Source organism: Megalops cyprinoides, chromosome 1, assembly GCF_013368585.1.
Source record: "Megalops cyprinoides isolate fMegCyp1 chromosome 1, fMegCyp1.pri, whole genome shotgun sequence".
In the NCBI taxonomy this organism is placed as follows: domain Eukaryota; kingdom Metazoa; phylum Chordata; class Actinopteri; order Elopiformes; family Megalopidae; genus Megalops; species Megalops cyprinoides.
In genome coordinates, this window is record NC_050583.1 from 29,549,737 (window position 1) to 29,563,776 (window position 14,040).

Here is a 14,040-nt window from a genome sequence, read left to right on the forward strand (position 1 = left end):
CCATGATGGCACTCTGGTCCAGATGCCTGCCCATGTCCACCGGTGCCCTCCCCAGTATAACCTTCAGACTGGGGACTCTCAGCTGTGCACCTTGGGACATAAAATGGCATGTTCTTATTTTCAGTCGTCTCATTCAATCCTATTTTTGTTTTGGCAGAGATGCAAGTGCATAAAAAAGCCAAAGACTTTGGCTTTGTAGTACATAGAAGCTGCATAATTTACTATGCAGACATCTTTGATTAAGATATAATTATCTGAATGCACTCATGTCCTCCCCATCTTACAGTTTCATGTTCAAAAGTCCTTCCTCCAGGCACCAAAAAACATGCACCACATATTATTGCCAACTACCAGTACTTCATTAGAGGAAAATGCCCTGTTTTTTATAAAGCTGTTTGTTTGCTGGATTGAGAATACTTTTTAAAATGTCTTATAAACTGAAAAGCAATATAAACTGTTTAGGTGAGTCAGTTACCCGTTTGATCAATCTGGTATGCATTAGCTAAACATCATAAAACAGAGTGTTTTTATCTGAGGGGGAGAAACGGGCTGGTTCCCTGTATGTTGGAGTGAGCAGTGATACTTGGAGCGGCAGAAGAGGATCCACTATGGGAGGATGTGAGTTCGGAAGCGGTAAAGGAAAAGGGAAGCCGAGCAAGGGGTGGGCTGGAGGGGGGCTTGCAGTCTGTTCCCTGCTTCTGGAAGGAAGAGGGTGCCAAGGGCTCCATAGCGATGGACTACAGGCAGCTTATCTGTTATGGGGAATCCATGTGGCTCAGGAAGATGCCCAATGGAGTGGACGTTTTTAATGAATGAGGCACTTGACGAGTAGCTCTTGGCAGGCCACGCAGGAATTTGCACAATGAGCCAGAGACACTGGCACATCTATGCGGGGCTTATGTTAACCTCACCCAGGCACAGAGCTGACAATGGCACCCGTTTGCAGTGCCATCTTTAAAAGGCGCCTCCTGAAAGACGCCCTCAGCTTGTTTTTGTTTCAGGCGTCACAGAGAGGCCAAGGAGGAGTTTGTTTTATTACTTTACTGCTTTCTCTTATTCTTGGGGAAATTACAAAAAGAAAGGAGAGGCTGTGATTTCTTCTGGAAATCTGTGTAATCCTGCCATACATGGACAGGATCCATGTGTTTACTCCAAACAGACAATTGTAGGTCCTGCGGTCCTGGCTACACACAGTGACACAGAGGGGGGTGTGTGTTCTTATGTTCCTGTCTTCCTCTTCCCCCCTTTGTCCTCCTTCCTTTCCCTGGGTTTTCTATCTCTCATCTTCCTGTTTCACACATTGTATAGATCAGCTGGGTTTTGTGCCACCATTTTCCAACTGTGCCATTGCCAGAATCTCTCACATGTATAGTTCATTCACAACATCAAAGTGACCCCTTCATCCGTTGAGGGCGACAGTTTTCCATGTAATTATAGCTCTCCGGATAACCTCTTGCCTTTCACAGTTTCCTATCCATTTCCTTCGTGTTTTCAAAGAAAGCCAAAAGTCTATTTTATAGTGCCACACAGTGGTCTCTCCTGGAATTACAAGAGACTAGCACACAGCAAATAAAATGCCCAAAGGCTTTTGAATACGCCCCTATAATGATGTTACCTAAATAAATGAATCTGATGTTTAATGGATACTCTGTCTTTGTTCCAGGTTTCACTGGGTTACTGTTTGAAGAGGACTAGACTGTATTGGAGTCAGTTTGATTATGCCTAAAGGAACTTGACTGAATATATAAAAAACTAATAATAGTAATGAAGCTGGACCAGATGAACTGTTTTTGATAGGATTTTGACAAGCAACGCAAGGACATGAACCCTTCCTCTGTGCCAAAAGACAGAAAATGCTGTTTTTTTCCACTCTGCCACTCCACCCCCATCCACCTCCTGAAGTTAACATCCATGTTTAACAAGGAATGCCTTTGGGGAAAAAAAAGTGAGAGACAGAAAAGAGATCTGGCAGCCTTAGTTTCATACCGTGACCTTCATCTGCTGCTGATCTGATCTGAACCTGGTTCCTTTCTAAGCCAGCGTGTGGGAGGGGGATTCCACTGTGCCACTGTGTGCCAAGCGGCGAAGATGTTCAAAGCCTGGCACTTCTGCCCCATCACCCAGACCTTCTGTCACACCATGGCCAGATCAGGATCAGCAAGGTCAACATCTGGTGAAAGACAGCATACATCCTAAAAACTGCCCATATTCTTCATTTGCCACTGATGATTGCATGTCTTTCCTGACAGACAATGTTTTTTAAGGGTCACCATTACTTGTTTCAATAGCTGCCCCCAGGCCCTCTGATCACCCCCACCTCTCTGTGAGCGTTCAGTTTCTGTCTGCCACCAAGGGCCCTGAGGACGCAGTAGCTGCTATTCCACAGTGTGAGTAGCAGGAGTGATGTAGATGGTGGACTGAACTCCTCTTCCATTGTTCCTAAGTTATTTTCTTTTTGTTCCAGCAATTTTTAAGCTGTAATGGTTTGTTTAAAACCAAGCAGCCACTGAAAAGTTATCCCTTTGGACCCTGTGGGTTTGATCATCTTTTTTATGGATTTATAACATCACTCCGGGTGTACTGGCAGGCCTAACAGTTTTTTTTTCTTTTATGATTTAAGATTGGATAGGTGTGGTGCTTGGTGTTTCTCAGTTGCCAAGATTACCTTTCTTAAATAACTTCTCCCTCTTTCTGATGACACTTGCTTTTGCCCCATCTTGTTGCCAGTCCACATTCAATATGCGCTTTATGGTTTCCTTGCTGTGACTTCTCTGTGGTAGAATCAGTCTATAACAGTGGTGAACACAGTGGCCGGGAGTGTGCGGTTTGACCAAAAGCTGTTTTGTAAAAGAAGGAACCTTTTATCTTTGTTTTTTAAAAGTGAACAGGTAACTTTACAGTGCTCATCATTCGTTACCTAGTCATGGTACAGTCACTTTAAAGGACAGTAATCTCTTTTGATAATGTATGTGTAATGTCTTTTTTATTCTGTTCACAGTATTAACACAATATGTAGAAACTAATTGTGTATGATTTTGTATTGAAAGGATATTTTATAGGCACTGGTGTGTAGAGCACTAATGATTTCTTACACTGTGTTTTCTTTGGTGTTTTTTTTTTTTTGGGGGGGGGGGGGGGGGGGCAGTGATTATGGTGTGAACCTGATGTATGGAAAACCCCCAGTCTGGGGTGCTGAAGGGTATTGAGGTTCAATTACAACAAAGGGACTGTTGTGACTTAGACTGTAAGGTTCAACTTTTCCAAAAGTGTTTAACTTTATGAAGTAAAGCCAATGTTATCTTTTTAAGTAAAAGGAAACTAGGTGCAGGTGCTTGAGTTGTGAGTGAGGGAGAACAAAAGATCCTCCTCAGTCTGGACCAGATTCTGCTCTCAACATTTCAAGGCATTTTTTCATCTGCGAAAGTCCCTGTTTAATTGTTTAGGTGCCGATTGAGTGAATATGGTACACAACTACTGTCAGTAAATTGTATTTCATAAAAATGAATGTTTTCTTGAGGAACATTTGGGAGTTTTGGTTTGTGTGGCTATATAACATGAAGAATGACACAGCATTCCAAAATACATTTTGCATGTAAAATGCCATGGATGACCATCTTGCTGGAAACACTCCACTGCTCAGTAGGTCTTGGTTTGAGTACACGCAGCCATTCTGTTTTTGTCATTAGAACCACTTCTTACCTTGAAAGGGACCCCACCAACATTGTCATTTTATTTTATACATGTTTTGTGTGTATGTTTTCTTTCAAATGAAGACACAAATGGAATTTTAAAATATTGTGTTGTTGGCACCTATTCTGTGAAACTTCTAAGACTATAGTTTACAGTTAAATTCGGTTTCTTCTTTTTCTCATGTAGAATGTACCTGTTACTTACTTGATGGTTTAGCGTTGTATGTAATTGAAAATTCTGCATTTGATTTAATGTTAAATAAAGCATTTCCTTCCTAGTGTTTAATTTGATCTTCTTTACCAAGGGAAATGAAAGGCATACTTCGTTGTAAGGAAGAAAATGATTGTAAAGCATGATGTAACACCCCCCCCCCCCCCTCAAATTCTTACAAGCCAAGGACTTTTTAAGTGGTTAACGCTGTATGTGGTGCGATTCAGTCTCATTGGTCATTACATTGTAGAGGCAGTTGTATGAGCCTTGCCCATCTGGTTTGAATTCACATGTTCACATGTACTCACTCAGTATGTGTATGATCGTTCATTTCCTGTGAGGAGCAATATGGCAGCTTCCATTCATGAATCCTACAGTTATTTGTATGATATTTCTCAACTGTAGTTAAAATGTGTATTTAAGAGATTTTATCTGCTGTCTCCTTACACTACATGTATATACAAACAATTTCCTTTGGTTAAGTGCAATACATTCCCATCAAACAGTTAAATTTGTATTATAGATATTGTTTCTCAATACAAAGATTACAGCTGTAGACTTAAGCATTACAAGCATTGATAAAGTTATAAGCAGAATCTGCTGGTGTTGAAGTGAAAAGGTCTGGAGCCATTTCCTTCAGAATGGTGTCGGGTGATGGGAGATTCATTGATCCCTGTGTTGCAGTCTACCTTTAATTGGGTCCTTAAAAGGAATATAATACCCCCCTCCTGGAGAGAAGCAGTAATATCGCTTATTCCAAAAGAGGGGAAGGATAAATCTGAATGCAGTAATTACAGACCGGTTAGTGTGTTAAACCAGGAATATAAGATCTTTACACATATACTTGCCAAGCGAATAGAAGGACTGTTGCCACAAATCATTAGCCTTGACCAGATGGGTTTTATTCATCAAAGACAAACCCAAGATAACATCAGACGGACCCTACATGTAATAAGCCATATAACAGAACAGGATTTAGAAGCAGTATTGGTAGGGCTAGATGCAGAAAAGGCGTTTGATTGTGTGAATTGGTCTTTTTTGTTTAGAGTCCTGGATGAGTTTGGTTTTCACAATTCCTTCATTATTCCTATTCCTTCATTATGGATGCATATGGTTCAGGCTCAGGCCAAAAAACCATCTCAAGACTCTATAGGGGCTTACAAAAAATGAAAGGTAGTCCGCTGCAAGTAAAACAGAAATGGGAGAGGGAAGGAAATCTAGTCCTAAATGAAGAAGATTGGGAACATTTATGTGAGATACAATGGAAAACCTCAAATTCAACACTATGGAGAGAGTTTTGTTGGAAAAACCTTATCAGATTTTTCATCACTCCAGCTCAAAAAAGACATTATACTAATTCATCTAAATGTTGGAGACAGTGTGGAAGCCTCGAGGCAAATCATTTTCACATATTCTGGTCTTGTTCAATATTGTTCCCTTTCTGGCAGGAGGTCTATAACATTCTGCAAAAAGTATTCCAGACAAACATTCCTTTTGAGTTTGTGACATTATATTTAGGAGTTCTACCATCAGAAAATGTCTCCGTTAATGACAAATACTTATTTCAGATTTTGAGTGCTGCTTCTAGAAAAGCCATAACAAGGAAGTGGCTTAAACTAGAAAAACCAGCAGTGGACGAATGGTTTGATATAATTTATGACATTTTTAAGATGGAAAGAATTACTTTTGCTATAAGATTGCAGCGGGATCTATTTTTGAGAAGATGGGAAAAATGGATTAGATATGTTAAACAGGTTCAACCATCATTTGTCTAAGGTTTGGATTTATATCCATTCCCCACCCTTTTTATTTTATTTTATTTCTTGTCAACCCTTTTGTATCGGTGGTTTTGTTTTTAGAATTTCAGATATACACCCCAGTATTATTGTTCTATGGAGTTAAATTCTCAATTATGTATTTTATAAATGTAACCATGTAAAATCATAATAAAAAGAGAATTGGAAAAAAAAAAAAAAAAAAAAGAAAAGGTCTGGAGATCAAATCTACATCACAGAAAGGCCATAAAGGTACACAAACAAAGCTCAGTCTGCATAAAATAAGTGTGCAATGTGAAAGGTCTGGTAAACAAAAAATGGCCAATAACTTTCTGAGAGCCAACAGACAAATTACAAAGAGAATTGTAAACAAATAATCTTGATATATGATATTCATGTTTTCAACTCAAAATTTTTAATTAATTTCTTAGCATGCGGTCATATACAAACATAAGTAACATTGCTTTGGTTTGTGCACATATGACAATCTTGTAATTTTATTTCTAGAATTGCTGTCCCAGTCTTGACCCATATAAAGAGTAAAAATAAAATTGAACTAGGCAGCCTAAATATATTAAAGTATGTGTTGTGTCTATGCCAGTGGTGAAAGCCATTCACAGATGCTGTAACTCCACGGTCTCTGAGTGGGTGGTTGTTTGAAGGGGCTCCAGCCATGGAGGCAGCGGGTGAAATGGTGTGGCTTTTTGCCCTTACACACCAGCCACAGCTTCCTGGGGTGTTCCATGTCCTTGGACCTCTTGTGCTCAGTGTAGACTTGCAGTGCACTCAGCGGCCAAGTGGAGGGCATGAGGGTGGAATGAGGCTCTGCTGTTGTGTGTGTTTGGGCCCAGACTGTATGCCAGGCCCCTACGTCCATCACTCATTCAGGCTCACTTGACAATAGTTTCAGCACAGCTTGATCTCTATTTGATCAGTCTGAGTGCCCACCCATATGTGCTGTATACCTGAGGTGATTGTTGCATTCATAGTGAAATGATGGGAATTTGACAGAAGTTATATTGTACTTCACTGATTGTCATATCAGCATTTAAGGAAACTAATCAAGGTCCAAAACAAACATTGAAGATGATGCAGAAAAGGATCACTGATAACATTAATCGTTTAAATTTTTGAGTTGTTTTGTAGACATTAGAGTTTAAGATCTCCCTATGAAACATTGTCATTCTGGTAATGCTTTGGCCCCCATCTTCTTTCCCATGGTCCAGACGCCTGATGTCATCACCAGTAAGATCCTCTTGGCAGAAGTCAGAACACTTTTCTGACGGCAAAAAAGCTCTTCTCACTGAAGCACCTGGAACAATTCCACTAATCACTTAATGTCAATTAGGGAGATTGGTTCTTCCAGCAATTTCCAACAAGACTTGCTCAGGGACTACAGTTCCTGACCAAGTAAAATAAATGGTTTTACTTTTTTATTATTTGTCAGAGTCTTAGAGTATCATTTGACATCAAAAAGATATGGGTGTAACCCCCTAGCGGAATTTTCTTGTCCAGAGGCTGTTTTCATCAATTTGCTTCACGCTATGGAATTTTAGGAAAGATGACCCTATGAACCACCCAGTACTTTTACAAATTCATGTTTGATAACAATTTAATCAATACCCAAACAGTCTGGTGTGTTTCTTACAGTCTGAATTGTCACTGTAAGGCTTCTGAGAGCCAAGCAGAAGAAGTAGTCTAGCTCATATCTTTAATAAATCACCTCATTTTAATCAAAGCTGCCATAAAAAGAGTTAAATATCCTTGTCTTTGGTGAATTCATTTTTATTTTCATAACTGGGATGTAACACAAGTATTTCTGATTAGAAATCAGTTCATGATATCCTCTCCAAACTTGGCCTCAGCTGAGTCTGCTACTCTGCCAACCCATGTGTAATGTTGTCAAATGGCACCTAAAAGACAACCCCAAAATAATATAAATTCTGTCTCCTTTACAAACAAATATGTATTTGCACAATCTTTTTAAATTCATAAAGAAGTCTTATTAGTCCAAAGAGAACTACGACACACATCCAAAAGACATCATCAAGGGGAGTTACCACCTCACATTAAACTGCCCCCACCCCCGCCTACTGATGATGTCATCATTTGGCTTTAGGACTTGGGCTTAGACAGAAAGGGCGTCACATGCCCCAGGACTTCACCAGAGAAAGCCAGGAAATAAGAACCAGCTGGCCACATTCTTGCGGCTTACTTCGGAAATTGCTGAACTAAATTAATCATTCACATGGAGCTATGTACGCAAAGAAACACACATCTCCCATACAAAATGAGAAGATCCCAAAACAGTGAAAAAAGCCCAAGTTGGTTAACATCCCACAGACTCTTTGGAAACAATTCCTCCCATATCCCATTTCACATTCTGAAGAACCCATAGTATGGTGGACTTCTTTCTCTGCCTTCAGCAACAAAATACCTTCTAAATGATCATTTGAACATTTGAACAAACTGGATTTTAATGGCCTGCATTTGGTTTTCCGTATGGTCTTGTGTGTTTGGCAATGGATTCATGCATAATGCATGTTATGAATAAAACAGTCATTTTTTGCTGCTATTATCATGAGAGTGTACTTTATGACAACTATTCCTTCATTATGTGTCTGTTGACTGCAGTCAACATACCAGGCAATCTAACATGTCATACTCCATGACGTTTTGAAATCAATCATCTCAGAAATGCAGGTGGCATTACCGTCAATATGAAATTGTGTTATGGTTCCTGGAGTCTGTGACAATCTCTATGGTCATTAATGAGAGACAACAACAATGGTTAAGCATCAAGTGTACAATTTTAGAAAAGACCATACTTTACTTTTAAATTAAATATGTAAGGATTAGAATCTATAGTGCAGGAAGTTTTTTAAGGATATTTTTCTGATTGTTAAAGAACGTTAGCATATGATTAATAGAGTTAAGTAATGAAATGAGTACTTCCTGACCCCACAGACTGAAACAATTAACCCAGCATAACAGCTCATCTGTGAGCCAAACCTCTGAGATGTTATCTAAACCTTCTGACAAGCACTTTTCCCTCCTCATCTGAGTCTAAAATGCATGGCCTTAGAATTATACCTCCTTTTGGGGAATATAAAACAGGATGTCTGTCCTCAGTCTGTACTGTATAACCATTCTACTAGTTAATACTAGGTAATGGCAAGGTTCTATAACATTCAGCAAGACCATATGACAATAAGGCCATTCAAAAAATCATAAATGCTGCTCTCAATTCATTGACAAAATCTGTACTTATGTTTTAATAGGTGATAGTCTGTTTCTTGGGAATGTTTAATTTCAGTAATTTTGTATTCATTACAGTAACAGTAACTTATGACTGAAATTTTGTTTATAAACTGGCCACAATTTCAATTCAAATGCAACATTTTACCTGACTCTACAGTTGAACTAAACTGAAATCCAGGAACCTCAAATACATTGTCTTTTTAAATTAGATAAAAAGATAAATAATACATTTTAAATTTTTCATATTCTTCAAACCCACTTCACTTATTAAAGCATCCTAAACTGTTATGTAGAAAAATAAAAAATTACAGTCTTGGGAGTTTTGAGACTTTTATATTTTCAATACTTAAGCTTTATTGCACAAAAATATAACACAGCTTAGCCTCTGGGGAGGGACAGGTGGGAAAGCAGAAGCTGTGTACCATTGATATTGGAGTGGTAGAGGCTGGACTACATGCTGTCTTCCATCCGACTCCTTTGTGGATCGTGACCTCCCTGTTGTAGTCAGTCAGAAACTTCCGGTTCTGCTACTGCTGGGGCATCTGCACCACTTTAATGTGAACACATACAGTAAACGTCTCCTTAGGACAAACTTCAAACGTTCATTTATATGTTGTACAAAAAAATAACAGCACTATTTCTTCTTGAGCAAACCTGGTGCATAAATCACAGAGTACTTCAGCTGTTTTATCTAATCTGTTCTTGTTTTCAGAATAGCTATCTGGTTTGTTTCACTGCGTAGTGCACATCAGGACAGAGTGGTGATGTTCAGTGGTAAAGTCGAAGGGAGCAGGAAGGCCTCAGACATAAAAAAAAATACAGAAGAAAGGGGAGGACATTGTCTCCAACCCCCAACTTTTTCTAAATAAATCTCTGTATTTTCCTACCATCAGAGCACAGCTTTTAGCCTGTAAACGAAAACTCTGAACTCTGTCCACTCTGAACTCTGTCTTTGTAACAACTCCCATAAGGCTAAATCAATTTAACTGATCATTTGAGCCAGCACTTGAGTGGTTTTATCGAATAACTGTGTGATTTCACATATATTTCAGACTTTGAATTGAGTTGGGTCTGTAAGACATGCCTAAGAGTATTCCATATTTATGTACTTCTACAATGTATTATTTATCATTTGTACTTTTGTACTGGTTTAAGGTACAAAATTCCAGCTACCTACTACCCATAAAGTTCTTTGCAAGTAAAACTGCAATTTTGGAATTAATCCAAGCTGGGAAAGGCTCTAATCAATTGAAGACAATTCAAATAAAAATGAAGAGGGTAATAATGACGCAGTAGTTGTAATCAGATTTTAGTTTCCAACCTAGAGAGAAGTCAATATTTTTGTAGATTTCTTGAAATTTCATACAGTTATGAAAAAACACAGACTTTAATAACAGGTGAAGCCCAGTTCCACTGTCCAACATCTCCCTCTGCTGACAGGAGAGAGAACTGCAGTAGGATAACACCAGCTGGTCAGTCATTGCAAGACGTAGCCCGTTCAGCCACTTCTGTTGACCCAATGCAAATTCATTATGTAATCACAACAGACTGAAGTGACTGCAGGGGGACTTGCATTGAGTCAGTAGACAACACACAGAATATGACACACATGAGACAATGTTAATATTCAGTTTCCCTGGGAAGAGGCTCTTAAATTTCTGCTGTCATCTGAAAATGAAGGTTAGCTAGCCCATACAGGAGGCATTGCAGTTTGCCAGAAGTGCAGAACACGCCAAAGGTCCTCCTCTGGCTGCTTGTGCTTGTCCTCCCCTTCTTTCTCCTTTGCCTGCTCATGGGCCTCCTCATTTTCCACAGGCACCCAGTACCTATGTGACACAGGAGAGAAAAATGTTGCAGTGTCTGTGTCATCTTCTCTTCTCACAGTGCTTTGAGTGCAAACTTCAACTAAAGGTCCAGTCAAAGTCTATAACTCAGCATCCTAATGCCTCATATTCCACAACCACATGACTGGATGCAACAAAATCCAGTTACTTTGGGATCAGCAGAGGTCACTGAGATACTATAAAAAATGAAAGACTAATTTGGGGGTAATAAATATGATCTACATTGAAAATTACAGGTCACCTGTATTTCTGGGAATGCTGTATTTTTGGTTTCCAAGAACAGGAACGCCTAGCAGTCTACAGTGTCCATGTGCCCTAACCCCTCTTCTGGTAAGCAATTCTGAAGTTTAAAAGTCTGCAACATGTAGTATTTTGTGTGTGTTGTGGGGTATTGATATACTGGTTCCAAAAGCACCAGTCTCAGCTCTGAAAGGACATCTATTTTGATCTTGTCCTTATATTACACTGATAGCTTGTAGCTCATTTTAGGCAACTCCAGGTACCCAGGCCCAAGCCTACATACAGTACAAACTCTAATGCATCCATGAGCATGCATGCTGACACTGTTCTGACATTTGGATCAATTGTACTATGACACACTTTGGTTCCTGTGCAGGGGACATTGCAGACTGGTTTATTTAACTGCACAGTGGACTTTGAAACATCCTGAGCACTACACTCTTAATTATGTAATGACCTGACAGTTAACATGATGTAAGCTCTATTCTTGAGCACTAAAACATTAGAGGTCTTCATATGAAGCTGTCTAAATGTGCAAAAGCAAAAGCAGTGTGGTGCTTGTAGTTTAGCAGCAAGCAGCACAGTTTGCAGGAGGAACCCATTAATGGTGGCCTGTGGTACCTCACAGAGCCTGGGAACTGCAGATAATTCTTCAGTCATATGCTTCACAATCTCCTCAGGCTGATTTCCAGGAATTTCCTAAAATCCTGGAGTTTCTTTGTTCTGAACCAGCAAAGTGATCTCTGCTTTGCCCCCTCTCTCATTCCTGTTGATTTTCTCTCAGAATAATCTGACAGAATGTACACTGATCGTTACATCAGGACTATGCTGTACATTTCTTAAAGTTAACTACAGGAAGGTTCAGTCTTATTTATCATTGTCGTTATGAGATCCATGTTCCAAAATACCTGCTTTATTAATCGTAAACTGGATTAACGAGACAACTGGGTTTAGTTGTGGCATTTATTCCTCTCCAGACAAGTATCTCCAAACCAGTATCTTGCGAGAAGAAAGGCTGCAAAAAGTCAGCCAATTTTATCACAACCAAAGACTCTGTTTAAGATTATTACTTTGTTTGAATATGTTCAGAGTGATCTACAGTGACACATGGATAAGGTCTATGGACTCACCATGGGCCAGGGAAGCAGAGAGAGACTTTGGCTTGATGTTGTTCTTCTCATGTACAGTAGAGTCCATTTGCACAGAAACCAGCTGCAGTTTCCAGTTTCACCAAATACCACCTGCAAGACCAATCAAACCTATCCTCCTACATTCAGACAATTTATTCATTCAGTATTTACTTCATCACATATCGTGTACCCTATGAATGATTGACTTGCTGTTCCTTCTTCAACAATTTTAGTGTCTAATACCATGTCAAATATCTAAAAGTGGAAAACGTATTTCAGTGACATAGTTGGCAGTCACAACATCTGGGAAGCAGTTTGACTGACTACAAGGAGCCCTTCGCTCTCTCTCTCCCTATCATATGGGCAGGCACTTTGCACCCAGGTAATTATGTAGGTTGACTGCAAGGATAGCAGATATATTTCTTATCTAAAGTGGCTTCCTGGCTAATCCATTAGAAACTTGTTAGTTTAAAGAATCATTGTCATTACTTTATTGTCATTTATTGTCATTTTTCATCCACGAAAGTCAGAAAAACATTTAAAGTAACAAATGCAACATTAAGAACATGCGAATCAAATATTTTTGGATGGTGGTAAAGGTGTGCTATACTATGTGAAGATCACACTTGCCTTGAGTATGATGTAGCAGTCTGTGTTGTGTAACTTCCCCTGGAAGGCCTCATCCACCTAAATGGACAAGCAGTTCATGGTAATGGGCATGAATCTGCCACAGTGAAGCCCAGGATCTGGCCCATATCTTCTATAAAATTTCTCAGAATAATTGAGCTAGGGAATCTGTGGGTTACACTACATTACATTACATTCATTTAGCAGATGCTCTTATCCAGAGCGACTTCCAGCACAATAGGATATAAGTATATCCTTTCAAAGTGAATGAGCATCAGTATCAGACCAGGCTAACAACACCCCCAGACCTGTGAGCGTGAGCATTACACTCTTAACTTGTGCAACCTGACTAGACAAAGGAAGCCAAGTATACAATCATACATCAGTAGCTAGATCACAGAACCCAAAACACATTGCAATACCATACACAAAATAAACAGCAAGTACTAAAAGTATCAGGTGTTAGGGGGCAGGGATTGAGGTGGAACCAAGATTCAGTCTGAAGAGGTGGGTCTTCAGTCTGTGTGGGAAGATGGCCAGTGATTTCCACTGAATCCCTGACCCCCATGGGGATTTTGTTCATCACTGAGGGACCAATACAGACAGAGATTGTGTTTGAGAGGAACAACCCTGTTGGGATGGGACAGTCAGTTGCCCCATGGAGTTCTTATCGCAGTGCTGTACCTTCAGGTCAAAGTATTTCATATCACCATTCTCCTGATGAAGCATGGGCACAGCGCATGGGTCATGCCTTCAAAGATCTGACAAAGGTGACTCACATTTACAATTGTACTGTGACTGCATTATAGACAAACCTGATCCCTGTAAACATACTTTGCATGTGAGTCTGCTCCAAATGCATATTGCTTAATTGGCATTAGATAATTCACATGATGCTGATGACCTTTACAGCGCTATCGACTTCTCACTTCAAACAGATTCCCAGATTCATGCCCATCAGCAGCTGTCTTGATTGTGAGAAATTTCAATGTGGCAAAGCCAGATATTTTCAGCAAACGACTTAAGAGGTGAGCCAGTGAAACTGCAGAAATGCATGCCGGCATTCAATAATTGTGGCATGTTGATGTCAAAATGTTGCATGTCAAAACATAGAACCGCAATGGGAAAACAATTCCATTACCTGCCAATAAGGATAAAATGGGCAAGAAATGTTGCAAAGACTAAGAGACCTTTTACCCACAAACTGTGGCTACGCAGCGTTTCCCCTGTTGAATTGCTCTCTTCAAAAACCCCTCTACAATA

General features: G+C 39.6%; 1 protein-coding gene across 1 annotated transcript in view; it reads left to right on the forward strand.

Annotated features, from left to right (window-relative positions):
• Positions 1-2,811, forward strand: part of LOC118792727 (lethal(2) giant larvae protein homolog 1-like) — a 49,501-nt gene extending 46,690 nt beyond the window's left edge. Inside the window, exon 23 of the mRNA XM_036550638.1 lies at positions 1,664-2,811. The gene's annotated coding sequence lies outside the window, so the exon portion shown is untranslated. The remainder of the gene's footprint in view (positions 1-1,663) is intronic.
• Positions 2,812-14,040: the final 11,229 nt, after the last annotated feature.